Here is a 19556-nt window from a genome sequence, read left to right on the forward strand (position 1 = left end):
GCCCAACGATGTTACTAAGGGCTACTAGTCCATAAGCATATAACCAGATCTCACAGTTATTCTCCCCACAAAACAGCTCTCAATTTTGCTGCCAGTAGAAATGAAACTGCACATTTCTTTCTGCCTCCAAACAGCCCCAGCCAAAGGAATCCTCTCACAGCTGATCGGTGATTGTCACAGGGGACCAGGCCAATTACACCACTTTATCCGGATCACACATTGAGCAAAACAAGATAATGAAATAAATTGTAGTTTATTCACTTAAAATAGGCAAACACACAATGATACACAAAATACAGACAAAAACACACTTACTTGGGACTGGGGTACAAAGCTAGACTCTCCTAGCGGCAGGCATCCCTTAAAGATGGATTTTCCACTGATAAAAGTTGCAAACAGCAAAACAGAAAATATTCCAGGCCTTTCTGCTGAAGCAGCCCTTTTATTTCTTGCTGTAGACGGAAAAACCTTAGAATCTGTAGAGAGCTTGGAAACTTTAAAATCTTGATTGAATCTTTTTTACTCTTGGAGAATCTAAGAAAATGAGGCGTGCCAGGGGTTATAATACCTCTCGCTGTCATTCACAGAATTCTATATCCCTAACAGGAGCATGAGAAATTTCCCAAGCAACCAATCTGAGACAAACCAGTATCAAAAACGGGGTTTCTAAAACATCTGAATGAACCCAGGGGCATGGGCAATATAGCACCTCTGCCCCTGGTTCCCTTCATGCCACCCGTGGTGACAGGCTCCGGCCAGACTGGGGAAGCAGATTGAAATGCAAATCACGTCTCTTGGTCTGAGGATGTGGACACTTTACTTAGCCACCCTGCCCAAAGGGTCTTCACACGTTCACACTTTGCAAGATTCTGCTCATTACAGAACCCTCATTCTGCATGATTAGATGTTTTATCAGAGGCCGAACATAACCATGCAGGTAAGACTGCAACTGAGATACGTGGTACAAAATAGTTACCACCAACATTAGTGTGTGAGAATGACCCTAATTGCAATATAGAATATAATGTCTTGTGACCAGGGTTGCCACCTTCTATTGAAGGCTAAACCGGAGACATTTTGCAAGAAACATATTTGCATTTATTTATCTTACCTGCGGCGGCATCTCCCGACATCTCACAGCACCTCCCCTGCAAGTTCCAGTCACCATGACTCCGTGATGTCAAATGGTGCGCGTTGCCATGACAACGTAACTTAACAGCGTCACGCGGTGTCAAGTTGTCATGACAACGGGACCCCTTATGGCGCTGAAGTGTCACATGATGCCCCATTATCATGGCAACGTAATGCCACATGTCACAGTGACATCACATAGTGTCCAGTTGTCATGGCAACAGGTATCACGTGACGCTGTGATGTCACAGTGTCCTATTGTCATGGCAACCCGTCGCCATTTGACATTACGCAGCCATGTTGATGGAACTTGCGGGGGGGGATGCTTCCGCCGCCCAGAGATTTTTCAGCTAAACCTGTAGCCCGGAGATACGTGCCCAAAACCCACAGTCCCTGGGTCAAACCCGGAGTGGTGGCAACCCGGCTTGTGGCTCAATTTCCCCCAGCTCTGTCATTTCTTTCTTCTTGCTTTTCTCACCCTCATATCTCTCTCCATTTTCGTTCACTTTTCACGTAACCCCTCTGTCTTACTTTTATTTCCCTGTTCTTTCTGCCATTCTTTCTCCTTGCCCCCATTCTGAATCTCTTTTTTTATTCTTCTCTTACCTTTCCGACTTCCTCTTCTTCTTGTTTCCCCTTATTGCTCTTAACTCTACCCTGCCCCTTCATTATATTTCCCTTTATATGTATTGTTTATTCTGTATTTAATCTGCCTGTATTTGTTCACCACTCTTTGTCTTAAATAGCCACTAGAAATGAGCTGTGACGTGAGCTTTTCCTTTTGCAAGTTTACTTAAGTGACTGGCGGTGAGCAGAGCAGAGAAGCAGTGTGTGTGTGTGCAGTGTGTACAATCAGAGGCTCATAGCAGTGCCTGCAATCTTCTCTACAGGAGCCTAGCAGAAGCTGCTGCATCAATCCAAGGTACAAGGATGACACTCAAACCTTTCACTTACAACAGGGTCATCGGATGTAGGATTACACCTGACTCCCGGTTATAAGTAACAAACAGCATTTTCTTACATTTTCATCCAACAGACACAACCATTGCACCAAATAGCAGAATGCTGTACTTGGTGTTTGGAATGTAAAGGTGGAGGCGATTCTTCGGACCCTTATGACTCGGCATCAGGTGATAAACCTGTTTCTTACTGTACATGGATTTACACAGGATCTTGTATTACAGCTATGCTTGTGTAGAAGATTGATGGGAAATGCCCCATTTGGCGGAAGTGGCGATGAAAGGTTCTTGCCAAAAGGCTGTATCTGAATTTTTTGGGGTATGCGTGTGTATGTGTGCGTATGTGTGTGTCTATGAGTGTGTGTGTGTTGTCTTTTTATTTAAGTCTCCAGGCTGCCAAAGTAGGGCAAAACCAGTGCAAAAAACAGAGCCATAATCATCAAAAAGAAGGTATACCATGGATAGTAATGAAAGTTTTTCCATTGATAAATCCGGAGAAATTCTATTGCACGGACTGTGCGCCAGTACTGCAGCCGGGATATGTCAGAAAATAACTAGCTGTGTGCCTTTATGTCTTTGTTACTTTGTGTCTGTGTCTTTCTGTGTGTCTGTGTTACTTTGTGTCTGTGTTACTGTGTGTCTGTGTTACTGTGTGTCTGTGTTACTGTGTGTCTGTGTTACTGTGTGTCTGTGTTACTGTGTGTCTGTGTTACTTTGTGTCTGTGTTACTGTACTTTGTGTCTGTGTTACTTTGTGTCTGTGTTAATTTGTGTCTGTGTTAATTTGTGTCTGTGTGCCTTTGTGCCTGTGTGTCTGTCTTACTTTGTGTCTGTCTTACTTTGTGTCTTTGTGTGTCTTTGTGTCTGTGTATCTTTGTGTCTGTGTTTCTGTGTGTCTTTGTGTCTGTGTTTCTGTGTGTCTACAGTACGTGTCTTTGTGTTTATGTGTCTGTGTGTCTGTCTGACTGTGTTCGGCCATTTGAATTTTTAGGATTTTTGTTGTAAGTTTTGACCTTTTTGCTTAATTTTCTAGATACCTAAAACTGTCCTTTGGTGTTTCTCTTTGTACAGTATATGAATCTTAATCTGGGCTACAATTCTGTAGGTTGCTAAATCACAGCTTGATATTATTTACTTGTTATAATAATCTGAATTATTCCCTTGGGTATCGCAAATGGAAAAGAGTGCAGCAATTATCCTTCTGCATCACTGATAATAAGATTTAGGTGGTCGATGAGAGCCATTTAACCATTATCTAATAGGGTTTTTAAAGAGATAAATACACAACATCCGTGGGTGACCAACATATGATACCATTCATATGGTCCATGCATTCTGTAAGGGCAATGGGATGGTTTTACTAGTTATAAGTTCTCTGTAATGCAGCAGCAGTCAATAGGAACCAAGGGAATCAACAGCAAAGTGAAGTGATGGCTAGAGACATGTAAACTTTGAGATTGAAAAAAGATAGGGGGACTGCAACACGACTTGTAGCAATCTCCCCAAGTAACCCCTTACAGGGCTCTCACCTATAGATAGGACGTATAACCCCTTACAGTGCACTCACCTATAGATAGGACAGAAATGCTCACACTGATGCACAGTATAAGAACTCAAATGGTTATACATAACCCCTTGGAAGTAGTGGATAATGGTTGATATTAAAATAAGTGATAATCAATATTTACCCCGGTTTATTTTAAATATGGAGTTTAATAAATTAATCATTTTAATATGAACCATTATCCACTACTTCCAAGGGGTTCTGTATAAACATTTGAGTTCTTATACTGTGCATCAGTGTGAGCATTTCTGTCTTTATGATATTACTTTACATCCTATCTATAGGTGAGTGCACTGTAAGGGGTTAGACGTCCTATCTACAAGTCTTGTAGCAGTCTCCCTATATATTGTTTCTCTCATCATTTCTACATTAACCCTAGTGCACCACTATAAACAAGATATACTATATTGTACTACTCTCGGCAGAGCGGGTGTGTTTATATTGCTCTCAAATAAGCACAACTTTCGCATGATGTGGAAAACCATGCAAAATATGCCCTTTGTGAATTGCCAAAACAAATGCAGCTGAGTCAGGGTACGTGAGTTATTCGACCAGTATTATGTCAATGTGCATCGCAAGTACTGTTTCATACAGTATGCATCTCAATGGACAGATCTGCCTAATACTGAGACTATAACATAAATAGTATAGCACACACCAGGTTTATATCACGGTCTGGCGATATTTTCACAGAAAGCTTATTCATTTGGCAATATTTCAGCCTTTTGAGGCTTCTCAAAACTTTTTGCAGGGAATTAAATTTAAGAGAAAAACGCTTACAATTTGCAAATTAATTTTGTCCAGTTCCACTCATCTCCAGTGCTGACATCATATTAATGGCATATTGACTGCTGGCGCATTACTGGAAACTGATAATAACTAGTAAATTAATAGCGAGAATGAGTTGAAAATATATTTTTATATCTGAACACACAAGTGGTAAAAGTTGAACTTGAAAGCGTGTGACCTGCACATTTAGATGGTCATGGGTAAGAAAACAGTGAATGAACAGAACCAACGCGTTTCAGTGCCAAGGATGGATGTGTTAATGGTGCCCGGCATTTTTTAATGTTGGCTGCTAATGTTATGGTTGTAGAGATAAAACCTCTCTTACCTCTAGGCTGAATAGTGTGTAAGGTAGGAGCATTCGTGCTGATGTTTGCATCATATGCTGATCATGCTATATACATATATAAATATACAAATCCCTTATATGTATACAGCCTCTAGAGTTGTACATCAGATTGAACAGATGCTGGCACGGCCAAAGTTGTTAGGGCTACAGTGGTTACAGGAGAATATTGCTATCTTAGTGATGTGCTGCACTGCATCAGTTCCTTTGAGAGGCGGAGGGTTAATGGGGATATTGGAACAAAACTTGAAAGAACAGTGAGATTAAGGAAAGAGAGGATAAGAGAAGATGGGAGCGTGGGAGAGCTCGGGCTGTAGAATTTCAATCATCCCCAGCTGTTTTGTAAAGGATTTAGGGATCAAGATTGGAAAGTTTAACATCACCAGCGCAAAACTAAAAGATCCTGTATACTGCTCATCCAGTTACTTGGGGATAAATGTCAACTTCATTACTTACTTATAAATGAGGATTGTAAAGATACTGCAATGCTGTTAAATAATGTGTGTGTAAGAGGACACCCTCACCTTTGGTGATTGATCCCACTTGCATGTGTGAGAGGATGGTGATCCTAACTCTGGGGAGCTTATTACATTGAAGACTAGGAGGGGTCACCCATATAAGAAGAGCATGAGTGTGAGGAAAAGAATGGCAATGTCTTTCTTAATAGGTCAAGTTCTGAAGGCCGTGGGTGCTCCAATCTACTATATATTTTTGAAAGCACTGTATGTCTGCGTCCCAAGGGCCAATCGCATAGCACCTTTGGCCTGTCACTCCGGCTCAGGCCATGCCCGCCCCCGCACTCCTCTCATTGGCCTGCGTCCAACACCAATGCCACACTCTCCCACCCCTCACTGAGCTTTGGGAACGCTTTGCATTTGCAGCACCTAAGCCTCAACCCTTACTGCTCTGGGGCCACGCTTCACAGCTCTCAAACCACAAAACTCTCACCGTCTGCTAACACAGAACTGCGGAATCAGGTACAGAATCCCCCCCCCACCCCCCGGTCCACGCCACACATCTCCCGCCGATCACAGACATTCACACAACACCAAACACTGCACACTGCCTCTTCAACGACCCCCCCCCCCCGGTCCACTCCAGAGATCTCCCGCCAAACACCATCGGCACCAGCCCGCAGGGTCCTCCTCCGGAGGACACCGCATGCTACACATCTCCCTCCCGCTACCGCAGACCCTTACACGCTACAGATCTCCCGCCAAACACGATTGGCACCGGCCCGCAGGGTCCTCCTCCGGAGGACACCGCACATCTCCCTCCCGCTAACGCAGACCCTCTATGGGCCGCGGCCTACCGGCCCACACGCTCCTCCTCCTGAGGACACCGCATGCCACACATCTCCCTCCCGCTAACGCAGACCCTCTACCGGTTGCGGCCTACCGGCCCACACGCTCCTCCTCCTGAGGACACCGCACGCCACACATCTCCCTCCCGCTAACGCAGACCCTCTACGGGCCGCGGCCTACCGACCCACACGCTCCTCCTCCTGAGGACACCGCACACCACACATCCCCCTCCCGCTAACGCAGACACTCTACAGGCCGCGGCCCGGCCCGCACGTAGCTCCTCCGAAGCCCACCGCACGCCACAGATCTCCCGCCAAACACCATCGGCACCGGCCCACACGCGCGGGTGTCGGGGGGGGAGCGCGAGTCACGGGGGACCAAGCGGGCGCCGGGGGAGCGCGAGTCACGGGGAGGGACAGTGTGTGGGGGGGGGGGCAGTGTGTGTGTGGGGGGGACAGTGTGTGTGGGGGGGACAGTGTATGGGGGGGGACAGTGTGTGGGGGGACGACAGTGTGTGTGGGGGGGGTGGACAGTGTGTGTGTGGGCGGGGGTGGACAGTGTGTGTGTGGGGGGGGACAGTGTGTGTGTGGGGGGGGGGACAGTGTGTGTGTGTGGGGGGGGGACAGCTAGATTGAGGGATTATAAATACTATTCTTATATGGAATGCCAACTATATACTTGTAGTGCATTGGTGCAATAGTATGGAAATTACACTGCTAACGGTGGGTTGATTGCACAGCCTGTAGTTAGCAATAGAGTGTCATTTAGATCTTGATAAGATAATACACCTATGTTGCCTTAGGGTTAAATTATTTATTTATTTATTTATTTATTTATTTATAAAATATTTTACCAGGAAGTAATACATTGAGAGTTACCTCTCGTTTTCAAGTATGTCCTGGGCACAGAGTAAAACAAATAATACATGGTTACAAATACAGTTACATAAATGAACAAGGTATACATTTATATACAAGACATTGCATGCACAGTTAAAGAAAATATATATTATGAGCGTATGAAACAGTTACAGACCAGATTAAAGTATGAGACAGCCTTAGATTTGAAAGAACTTAAGCTGGTGGTGGATATGAGAGTCTCTGGTAGGTTGTTCCAGTTTTGGGGTGCACGGAAGGAGAAGGAGGAACGTCCGGATACTTTGTTGAGTCTTGGGACCATGAATAGTCTTTTGGAGTCTGATCTCAGGTGATAGGTACTGCATGTGGTAGGGGTGAGGAGCTTGTTCAGGTAGCTGGGTAGCTTGCCCAGAAAGTATTTGAGGGTGAGACAGGAAAGGTGAACTTTGCGCCTAGACTCTAGTGATGACCAATCTAGTTCTTTGAGCATTTCGCAGTGATGTGTGTTGTAGTTGCATTGGAGAACAAAATGACAAATTGAATTGTAGAGGGTGTCAAGTTTGCTAAGGTGGGTTTGAGGAGCCGAGCCATATACTATGTCTCCATAGTCAATAATTGGCATTAGCATCTGCTGTGCAATACGCTTTCTGACCAGGAGACTTAGGGAGGATTTGTTCCTGTAAAGTACCCCTAGTTTGGCATAGGTCTTGGTTGTCAGGGTATCAATGTGCATCCCGAATGTTAAGTGGGAGTCAAACCATAAGCCCAGGTATTTAAAACTAGTGACAGGTGTTAGGGTGGTTTTAGCGTTGGTTCTAATCAGGAGCTCAGTCACTGGAAGCTTTACAAATTTAGTCTTGGTCCCAAATACCATTGTTACAGTCTTGTCAGTGTTTAAAAACAGTTTGTTTTGGGAAATCCAGTTTTCGAGTCTCAAAAAGTCAGACTGAAGTATGTGTTGAAGGTCAGAGAGGCTATGGCTGTGTGCATACAGGATTGTGTCATCTGCATACATGTGTATTGAGGCTTCCTTACAAGCTGTGGGAAGATCATTAATGAACACTGAGAAGAGTAGGGGCCCCAGAACAGAGCCTTGCGGGACACCACAGGTGATATCCAGGGGGTTGGAGTTAGAGCCTGAGATGGACACATGTTGGGATCTTCCTGATAGGTAGGACTGAAACCAGTTTAAAGCATGTTTCCCTATTCCAGAGCTCTGGAGTTTGTTAAGCAGGATAGCATGATCAACTGTGTCAAAAGCCTTTGCAAAATCTAGGAATACTGCACCAGTGAGTTGTCCCCGTTCCATTCCACACTGGATTTCATTGCAAACTTTTAGCAGGGTAGTTACGGTGGAGTGTTTGGGACGAAACCCAGACTGGAATTGGCTAGGGAAATTTGTCTTGGTGTAGAAATCGCTTAATTGGGAGTGGACACATTTTTCCATTACTTTGGATAGAATTGGGAGAAGTGAGATTGGCCTGTAGTTTGAGACAGTGTTTTTGTCCCCACTTTTGAAGATTGGGACTACTCTGGCAGTTTTCCAGGTCTTAGGGATATGGCCTGCAGACAGGATAGAGTTGACTATGGACGCAATTGGTTTGGCAATGGCTGGGGCACCAAGTCGTAGGAACCTAGATTGTAGTAAGTCGGGTCCACATTGGCTGCTTAGTTTTAGTTTGAGGAGCGCTTGTGTAATCTCCTCTTCAGATACTGGGCTAAATTGAAAATTGTGGGCAGTGTTGGGAGGGGGTGGGACTATAGGGGTACTCCCAGGATGAGATTCAGGTTTGGGGTTTGTGCTGCGTTTCGCTAATAAGTTAGTGGCACACCCCACAAAGTAATCATTGAATGCATTTGCAATGTCAGTGGGGTTTGTCAGAGTAATATCCCCCTTAGTGATATTACTTGGTTGTTGATGGTTAGGAGGCTGGAATATATTGTTGATAACCTTCCAGAAATTAGCTGGGTTTGATGTATTCTGGAGGAGATTGTCAGAGTAATATTGTGCTTTTGCATGCCTTGTTTGCCTTGTGCACACGTTCCGCAGGCATCTGTAGTGATTGAGATCCTTGGTAGTGCCAGTTACTTTGTAGCTTTTCCACAAGGCATCCCTGAACTGGTAGAGTGCTATAAGGTCAGGTGTAACCCATGGAAGGTGGGCCCCCCGTACCCTTATTTTGCGTAGTGGAGCATGGGTATCGCAGAGTTTTAAGAACTCGGATTGGAAATAGTCGAGCGCAGAGTCAGGGTCGGGGATTAAATCGATTCTGTGCCATGGGCAGTTGGTAAGGTCATCCAGAAACTGTTGTGGGTTAAAGTTTTTAAATGTTCTAGTGAGGAGAACTTTGGGGCTTGAATGGGGCGGTTTAATTTTCCTTACACAGTACACTATTGCATGGTCACTGAAAATGTCAGGAAGGATGCCAGAGGATTGGATTCTGCTGGGGTTTGAGGAGAGAATCCAGTCTAGCAAGGAATGGTTATGCGACTTCAGGTTTATTCGTGTGGGTTGGGAAATGAGTTGCGATAGGTTAAGTGACTTGAGTTGTATCTGGATTTTGTGGTTTTTAGGGTCAAGCCAATTGAAGTTGAAATCCCCAAGAACTAGCAGCTCACTCTTCTCATTCAGAGAGGAAATGGAGGCAAGAAATTGGGTGATATCAGTCAAGGATTGTAGAGGGGCTTTAGGGGGGCGGTAGATGCCAGCAAGCAAGATGGGCTTAGAAAAGGGGAGGCAGATTTTGCCAACTAGAGTTTCAAAAGAGGGTGGACTTGGTGGGCAATGTAGCAGTGTAAATTGTAAGGTGTCTGCAATATAAAATAACACCCCTCCTCCTCTCTTTGACCTATCTCTCCTAAAAATGGAGTATCCCTGAATGGCGATATTTGCATCAGGGGTTTTAGAGGATAGCCATGTTTCTGTAAGAACGATGGCTTTGGGTTTATGCATAAGGCACAGTGGATTATAAATACTATTCTTATATGGAATGCCAACTATATACTTGTAGTGCATTCAATTATTGCCCCAAGGATTCACAACAGCTGTAGCTTTAGGTCATATTGTTAAGACCTCTAGCTCTAGCTGATATTGCACAGTGTAGTTATAATAAAGTGTGCTGCACTTCTAAAACCTGTTGCTAACTGCAGTAGGTGATAGATTAAATAGACAAATGGTGGCAGTTTCTATATAATCTGCCCCAGACCTGAAGGGTGTGCTATTTAACCATATAAGATTGTGAACCGATTTAATCAGTAGATTGAAATAAACATAATCTCTGATATAGAGCGCCATGTGTATACTGATTGCGATACCTGGAAATCCCTGTGTGGGCGTTACTGTGCAGAGTAGTTGGTGTATAAGTGTAAAAACAATTCAGCTCAGCAAGTGTAGAACATGAACAGTACCTTAACAGCCCTGATTAGAGCTACTCTGCTGTAACAGTGAATGGTAGTGAGCAACAGCACAGGTAAGTATACTCTGCAGCTGCTGTATAGCTTGTCAGTATAGATATATATATAATCCCTAGAAAAGGAGGCTCCCTTAGACCATCGGGTAATACAGGAGTGTGAACTGTGCAGGAGCTGAGTCTCAGCGCTGCCTGCTCTATCATTAAGCATAGATAGCAGCGTCTGTGTCAGAGGGCTCAGTGCCTGCACCTACACTGGCGACACGTTTATTTCGAGTAGGGCTAGTACCGCAAGCCTGGACATGTCCCGGCTTGCTAGCCCCACTCCCTCGGCGTGCCGCGCGTCACCGATGTGCGGTCACGCGTCATCGGGAGCCTGCGCCCCCTGCACGCACGTCCAGGGCTCCCCGAGGGAGCCCTGGTGTCCCGCGATGTGGGGGACGGCGGCAGGGGGTTTCGGGGGACCCGGCGGACCCGGCGAGCGGAGGAAGAAAGCCCCGATCGGAGGGCGCTCCTCCGCGGCTTTGGCGCGCGCCGGGCACCCTCCGGCGCGCGCCAGGTTACTGCTGCGGCCGAGACCGGGCAAATGCTCGAATAAACTCGGCCGCAGCAGTAACTGAGGAGTTCTGCCAGGTGCAGGCACTGAGCCCTCTGACACAGACGCTGCTATCTATGCTTAATGATAGAGGAAAGAGCAGGCAGCGCTGAGAGGGGCTGCAGGGGGGGGGGGAGTGAAAAACGGCTGCGGGGGGAGGGGAAGTGAAAAACAGGCTGCAGGGGGGAGTGAAAAACAGGCTGCGGGGGGGGGGAGTGAAAAATGAGCTGCGGGGGGGAGTGAAAAATGGGCTGCGGGGGGGGAGTGAAAAACTGGCTGCAGGGGGGGAGTGAAAAACGGGCTGCGGGGGGGGAGTGAAAAACGCGCTGTGGAGGGGGGGGAGTGAAAAACGGGCTGCGGGTGGGGGATTAAAAACGGGCTGCGGGGGGGGAGTGAAAAACGGGCTGCAGGGGTGGAGTGAAAAACGGGCTGCGGGGGGGAGTGAAAAACGCGCTGGGGGGGGGTGGGAGTGAAAAACGGGCTGCTGCGGGAGTGGGAGTGAAAAACGGGCTGCTGGGGGGGGGTGGGAGTGAAAAATGGGCTGCTGGGGGGGGAGTTAAAAACCGGCTGCTGGGGGGGTTGTGGGAGTGAAAAACGGGCTGCTGGTGGGGAGTGGGAGTCAAAAACGGGCTGGTGGGGGGGGGAGTGAAAAACGGGCTGCAGGGGGGGGAGTGAAAAACGGGCTGCAGGGGGGGGAGGGAAAAACGGGCTGCGGGGGGGGAGTGAAAAACGGGCAGCGGGGGGGAGTGAAAAATGGGCTGCAGGGGGGGGAGTGAAAAACGGGCTGCGGGGGGGGAGTGAAAAACGGGCTGCAGGGGGGAGTGAAAAACGGGCTGCGGGGGGGAGTGAAAAACGCGTTGGGGGGGGTGGGAGTGAAAAACGGGCTGCTGCGGGGGTGGGAGTGAAAAACGGGCTGCTGGGGGGGGGTGGGAGTGAAAAATGGGCTGCTGGGGGGGGGGAGTTAAAAACCGGCTGCTGGGGGGGGTTGTGGGAGTGAAAAACGGGCTGCTGGTGGGGAGTGGGAGTCAAAAACGGGCTGGTGGGGGGGGAGTGAAAAACGGGCTGCAGGGGGGGGAGTGAAAAACGGGCTGCAGGGGGGGAGGGAAAAACGAGCTGCAGGGGGGGAGTGAAAAACGGGCTGCTGGGGAGGGGGGTGGGAGTGAAAAACGGGCTGCTGGGGAGGGAGGTGGGAGTGAAAAACGGGCTGCTGGGGGATGGGAATGAAAAATGGGCTGCTGGGGGGGTGGTGGCCTGTGAAAACGGGCTGCTGGGGGGGTGGGAGTGAAAAACGGGCTGCTGCGGGGGTGGGAGTGAAAAACGGGCTGCTGGGGGGGGGGAGTGAAAAAAGGGCTGCTGGGGGGGGGCAAAAACGGGCTTCAGGGGGGGAGGCAAAAACGGGCTGCAGGGGGGGGAGTCAGAAACAGGCTGCAGGGGGGTTGGGAGTCAAAAATGGGCGGCTGGGGGGGATTGTCAAAAACGGGGTGCTGGGTGGGGGGTGGAAGTGAAAAACGGGCTGCTGCAGGGGTGGGGGTGTAAAATGGGCTGCTGGTGGTGGGCAAATGGAGTGGTGTGGTGGGGGGAGAAGGGGTGGGGGGAGAGGGGGGAGAGGGGGAGAGAGAGGAGGCAGAAGGGAGAGAGAGGCGGGGAAGGGAGAGAGAGGGTGGGTGAAGGGAGAGAGAGGGGTGGGTGAAGGGAGAGAGAGGGGGGAGAAGGGAGAGAGAGGGGGGAGAAGGGAGAGGGTGGGGGGAGGTATGAGGAGGGGAAAGGTGAGGTATGAGGATGGGAGGGGTGAGGTATGAGGAGGGGAGGGGTGAGGTATGAGGAGAGGGAGGGGGGAGGTATGAGGATGGGAGGGGTGAGGTATGAGGAGGGAGGGGTGAGGTATGAGGAGGGAGGGGTGAGGTATGGGGAGGGGAGGGGTGAGGTATGAGGAGAGGGAGGGGGGGAGGTATGAGGAGGGGAGGGGTGAGGTATGAGGAGAGGAAGGGGGGGAGGTATGAGGAGGGGAGGGGTGAGGTATGAGGAGGGGAGGGATGAGGTATGAGGAGAGGGAGGGGGGAGGTATGAGGAGAGGGAGGGGGGAGGTATGAGGAGGGGAGGGGTGAGGTATGAGGATGGTAGGGGTGAGGTATGAGGAGAGGGAGGGGTGAGGTATGAGGAGAGGGAGAGGAGGGTGAGTTATGAGGAGAGGGAGGGGGGAGGTATGAGGAGGGGAGGGGTGAGGTATGAGGAGAGGGAGATGTAATTATGCCCCTTTACAAAGCATTAGTAAGACCACACCTTGAATATGGAGTACTATTTTGGGCACCAATCCTAAGAAAAGACATTATGGAACTAGAGAGAGTGCAGAGAAGAGACACCAAATTAATAAAGGGGATGGACATTCTAACTTATGAGGAGAGGCTAGCTAAATTAGATTTATTTACATTAGAAAAGAGGCTTCTAAGAGGGGATATGATAACTATATACAAATATATCCAGGGACAATACAATGAGCTTTCAAAAGAACTATTCATCCCACGGGTAGTACAAAGGACTCGGGGCCATCTGTTAAGGTTGGAGGAAAGGAAATTTCACCAACAACAAAGGAAAGGGGGCCTCATGCAGAGAGCATCGTTATTTCAAAACTCGCCATTTTTTGTTCAATTTCGCGCAGAAAACGGCAGAAAATGGCGAGTAACGAAAAACGCGCCAATTTTTTTTTCCTATGTCTAAAACTCGCCTCGCGGCTGGTGAGAACCTCGCCATTTTTAAAACTCTCCGAATGCAGAGAGGTGCGAACGGCATGTAGCGGCTGTTCGCGCCAAGAAAATGGCGCGATTTTCGCATTTTTGCCGCGCCAGGAAAAGATGGCAAGATGGCGCTCGCCGCCTATAGTAAAGGGGGAAAAAAAGGCGCGAATTTGTTTTTACACGTTTCTGAAGCGCGCATCTTTCCCATTTAAACTCGCCACACGCATCCATGTTAAACATAGCAGAATTCGCACTTTTCTGCATATGGAGAATAAAACTCTCCAAAAAAGCTACTTTTTATGAAATTCGCCAATTTTAAAATTCTATGCTCTCTGCATGAGGCCCAGGGTTCTTTACAGTAAGGGCAGTTAAAATGTGGAATTCATTTCCCATGGAGACTGTGATGGCAGATACAATAGATTTGTTCAAAAAAAGGTTGGACATCTTTTTAGATGGGAAAGGTATACAGGGATATACCAAATAAGTATACATGGGAAATATGTTGATCCAGGGATTAAACCGATTGCCAATTCTTGGAGTCAGGAAGGAATCATTTTTTCCCCTTAATGGGTTTTTTTGTTTGCCTTCCTCTGGATCAATAAGTAAGTATAGTATAGATATAGGATAAAGTATCTGTTGCCTAAATTTAGCATAGGTTGAACTTGATGGACGGAAGACTTTTTTCAACCTCATCTACTATGTAACTATGTAACTATGTAGTGTTTTTTTCTGTATCACAATAAGAAAACAGTTAAGTAAAAGTTGCGAGCTAAAATATATTTTTTCATGGTAGGTGCGCTATGGGTTCGGGGGGGGGCTGCTCCTTTCATTTGTCCCGGGCCCCATGATTTCTGTTGGAGCCCTATGGGTGATGTGAGGTGCAGGGGGGCGATTGGAGGTGCAAGGGGGGTGATTTGAGGTGCAAGGGGGGTGATTTGAGGTGCCTGGGGGGGATTTGAGGTGCAGGGGGGGTAATTTGAGGTGCAGGGGGGGTTATTGGAGGTGCAAGCGGGGTGATTTGAGGTGCAAGGGGGAGAGTGATGTGATGTGCAAGGGGGGAGAGTGATGTGAGGTGCAAGGGGGGAGAGTGATGTGAGGTGCAAGGGGGGAGAGTGATGTGAGGTGCACGGGGGAGAGTGATGTGAGGTGCAAGTGGGGAGAGTGATGTGAGGTGCAAGGGGGGGAGAGTGATGTGAGGTGCAAGGGGGGAGAGTGATGTGAGGTGCAAGGGGGGAGAGTGATGTGAGGTGCAAGGGGGAGAGGGGTGTGAGGTGCAAGGGGGATGTGATGTGTGTGCTGTGCAGGGGGGTATTGTGTGTTTGATGTGGAGAGGGAGTATTATGTGTGTGGGTGAGGGGGAGAGATGGGGGTATGAGATAGATGGGGAGTATCGCAAAGGTTGATAGTGAGGGGTTCTGGGGGAGATATGAGGATGATGATGAGGGGTGCTGGGGGAGATATGAGGATGATGATGAGGTGCTGGAGGAAGATGATGATGATGGTGATGATGATGATTTTACCCGTGCGGCCCAATTTTTTTTTCCTTGGAGCAGTTCGGCCCTTCACACTTTACGAGTTGTGCAGGCCTGATGTAGATCAATTTAGTGCTTGTAAAAATCCCTTACTATGCAGGAATAGTCTCCAACTCAGCACTCTTAATAAGAACATCTCCTATTATCACTAACAGTTTATAAAAGGTGCTATATTTCGGGAGCCCTTCTTCCCATAGGGTTAAAAAAATGGAGACGAGAATAAAAGGAAAATAAGCACTCTGTGGAAAAATCAATTTTTATTACTGGGCATAGTACAGCAGCTTTAAAAACAATCCATGTCATGATAAAAAAATGGTTCTAAAACCACTTTAACTATATATAGGAAAAAAAGAGTAGGAAAAAAAGAGTAGCAAAAAATGCCCCTCTATGGTTCTATGCAAAAATCATGGGCATTTGCTGCACATCGAAAAAAAAAAAAAAAAGTCACTTTACTTGGGAAAGGCCAGCAGGCCAAAATGTTGTAGTCTATGGCACAATAAATTCTCTTTTTTGATTAAAATCCATGTGCCGTTGTTCGTTAATCATATTGGATCCTCTATGGTCCTATCCCACATTCAGATTCCCCGTGAACCATATGCATATCCATATCCATCTTACTAGTTTCTTGAAATGATCTTCCATGAGGTACTCCAATATTCTTTAGAATGTCAGGTCTCGGGGGTGAGAAAAAGCATACAGAATGCCTTAGTACACATACTGCAGGTCTCCAGGCGGTGTTTCACACCCATTTTATCATGATAATAATAGTTTTTGAGCTACTATGCCCAATAATAAAAATGTACTTTTTCCCAGAGTGCTTCCTTTCCTGTTATTCTTTTTTTTACAATAACGTAGGCAACCTGATAACTACAAGCAGAGAAAACAATTCACAATTGGATCAATGGTAACATTGATTCAGATCCTAATCCTGCTTTTTGCAAAGCACAACTATCCCCACAATATAATCCGCATATCAGTCAGTTCTACACATGCAGTTACCTACTCCGCAAAGCAGAACTCGGTCCTGTGTTATAATAATACTGTTAGCATTTAATTGTAATGCACCAACATATTCTGCGATACAATAGGGTGTGAAGACACTTACACCATTGCCATATATTGGTACAGTAGGTATGATGGGCCCTGCGTCAAAGAACTTACAATCTAAAGCATGTCCTGCTCAGTGCTGCGAGGGGTCGAATTTACCCAGACAATACTGTATTTAATCTAGATATGTGTGTTTAGCAATATTAGGTTGTGTAATATTGTAGGGATACGACAGGTGCTGTTCATTGTCCTGGTACTTGTAATTAAGATCCCACAATGAAGCATTAGCCTTAGAAACAGTTGTATGTAATGTAATAGATAAGCCCTTCAATGTGTAGATAAAAAAGAAATAAGCTTGAGTGAAATATTTTGCGCGTTTCCTGTGTCAGAAATACAGCTTCTGCATGTCCTGTTCCTTTGGGAAGCGTGACATAGAAACGCAAACACACATGACTATAACAAATATTGTATTGATGTAACCAAATCAAACTGCTGTTACATTTATATATATTGTTATATAATGACACAATACGTTACAATATTTTTATTATTAAATGATATTACATGTCGGAGAGGGGGTGGCTCAGTGAGTAACACACTGACTCTGGCACTGAGTGTGAAGCAGGGGAGCCTGGTTCAATTCCTGGTGTTGGCTCCTTGTGACCTTGGGAAAGTCACTTTATCTCCCTGTGCCTCAGGCACCAAAAACAGATTGTAAGCTCCACGGGGCAGGGACCTGTGCCGGCAAAATGTCTCTGTAAAGCGCTGCGTAAAACTAGCAGCGCTATACAAGAACATGCTATTATTATTATATTATGTGACAAAGATACACCTTGCGTCTCCTCCATCCCTTCCTGAGTGTTCTTAATTCATGCGCTTTATTTATTTATTATTTTTTAACGAGGGTTTGAAGCAGGGGGTTTCCACATTCAGTTAAGCTCTGCGGATCCCTGGCATCCCGAGATACTGTGCGGACCTGTACAGGGGGTGGCGGTATCTCTGCCAACTTTAAAGCCCCCGAGGTAACACGGGCCAATAGGAAGCCGCACCGGATGATGTCACGGCTTCCTATTGGCCCGCAGGGCGCGAGAGCTTGGAAAAGCGGCCCCTTACGTGATCCCTGGTAGCTGAGCCAGGGCGGGTACCAGCACCTCCTATAGAGGTCTGTGTATCGGTAAGCAGGGGCGGGTAGCAGCACCTCCTATAGAGGTCTGTGTATCGGTAAGCAGGGGCGGGTACCAGCACCTTCTATAGAGGTCTGTGTATCCGTAAGCAGGGGCGGGTAGCAGCACCTCCTATAGAGGTCTGTGTATCGGTAAGCAGGGGTGGGTACCAGCACCTTCTATAGAGGTCTGTGTATCCGTAAGCAGGGGCGGGTAGCAGCACCTCCTATAGAGGTTTGTGTATCTGTAAGCAGGGGCGGGTACCAGCACCTCCTATAGAGGTCTGTGTATCCGTAAGCAGGAGCTGAAACGAGTGGGGGTACGCTGTGGAGGCGCCCTGCTTCAATGCTATGTAAAACAATAATGATTTTTAAAAAGCAGGGCTTGGATTGCCGCTTTAAAGCCGCTTCTCCCTGTGTTTCTCTCGCTTGCAGCTTCTTGTCAGAACTTCCTCCCCTTCATCTCCTCATCCCAGAGTTCTTGTTGTCAGATCATCTTCCTGCTAATAAGTGGCCTTTTTCTATTTGCCTCCTTTTAATAAAATGGGCTGGAAAACAGATTGGTTTGAGCTCACGTACTCTGGATGTGTGTATTTGGATATATCTGTGTGGGAACCAAAATCCTGACCGCGATGAATTTGTTTGTCCACCTGGGTTTTTTTAATGCCAGCCCTGCACTTAATCACATTGGAGGCTTTCTCCTGTGGGGGGATCTTTCTAAAGACTATTTGTACTTTCTGGGGGTTGTAAGTAACTGAACATGTGTGAATACAGTCCCTCTGCTATAGTACAGGTACCTGCTGTTTGCTTTTGTCCTGTACGCTATTTACAAACAACTGTATTTATAGATTGTTTCTCTTGACTCAGATATACTGTACAGTATAATACTGTGTATAACATTCTTAAAGCAATATATATCTCTGTACCGTGTTAGCCTAGCTTAATAATCAAAAACAAATAGTCAATACCATTCTGTGGCTAACGCAATGCTTTTATTTGTGCGAGCTTTCGAGATACACTGATCTCTTCTTCGGGCGATGTTACAATGGGTAAAGCAAGAATTTATTTTACTTTAAAACAGGCAGCCTGGAATGTTATCTTTGGGTGAAGCCTATCCCTCTCCCCTGTGCAGTACTGTGTGATTTATGACTTATGGGTTAAATGGTCCCTGAATGTTTTTTATGAGTTTGTGTGTAAATATAAATGTATAAAGCTCCCACAGTGTGTACAGGGATTTACAAAAGGTTTTTGTGGAGGGGGAGTGTATACCAGTAGTGTGGGTAGGTGTTGAAATGTGAGAGGGTGTTGCATTACTGGAAATGTGTGTGGATACTATGTAGTCCCTATTGGTATATAGGGATAGAATTACATTGTACATTTGTATGTGTAAGGGACTGCTGTGTGTGTGCATTCGTATAGCACAGTATGTATAGACATGGGCTTTTGCACTCATTTGAAGAGAGGGTCAGGGTAGTGGCTCATGAAGCTGTGGATTTGTTTTAGGCCAAAGGTGAGTGTCCCAAACAGTTTCATAAATTTGTATTCATGCAACCATCTCTCTTTCGGTGTTCTAAGATTACCTTTGAGTATGGCCACCTTCAGATTGTTCATATTATGGCCGAAGTCAGAGAAATGTTCGCCGATAGTACTGTCTCTTGTTCCGCGTGTGATGCTGTGGCGATGCAGGTTCATTCTCTTGTTTAGCTCCTGTCCCGTCTCACCTATGTAGTTGCAGCCCCCTGGGCATTTCATGCACATGATGAGGTACACAACATTGCTGGTGGAACAGGTGAACCTTCCTCTGATTTTGTACTCCAGATTCCTGTGTGGTATTTGTATTGTGCCCGCTGTGTGGAGCATTGCGCAGGTTTTGCATTCTGCGTCCTGGCATGGTCTTGTCCTGCATTCGGTTGTATTGTTGAAAACTTTACTCCTCACCATCATTTCCTTGAGATTCAACCCCGGTTGAATATCAATTATCTAGATACATTGTGAAGGACCATAATACAAAGGAACCTACAGGTATGGATGATGGTGATTTGGTAGATGGTGCTTCACCAGTAAGTGCGCTATTGTATAAGAACAATATGTTCAGAGTATAGTCCCAATGTCCATAATAACTGTATAATAAC

The 19556-nt window shown here is 46.7% G+C and overlaps 1 protein-coding gene across 1 annotated transcript in view; it reads left to right on the forward strand.

Annotated features, from left to right (window-relative positions):
- Positions 1 to 1965: 1965 nt before the first annotated feature.
- The window catches only part of LOC142497896 (free fatty acid receptor 2-like), a 59269-nt gene continuing 41678 nt past the window's right edge, over positions 1966 to 19556 (forward strand). The window contains exons 1-2 of the mRNA XM_075606308.1: positions 1966 to 2053; positions 2168 to 2261. The gene's annotated coding sequence lies outside the window, so the exon portion shown is untranslated. The remainder of the gene's footprint in view (positions 2054 to 2167; positions 2262 to 19556) is intronic.

Source organism: Ascaphus truei, chromosome 6, assembly GCF_040206685.1.
Source record: "Ascaphus truei isolate aAscTru1 chromosome 6, aAscTru1.hap1, whole genome shotgun sequence".
Classification (NCBI taxonomy): Eukaryota; Metazoa; Chordata; class Amphibia; order Anura; family Ascaphidae; genus Ascaphus; species Ascaphus truei.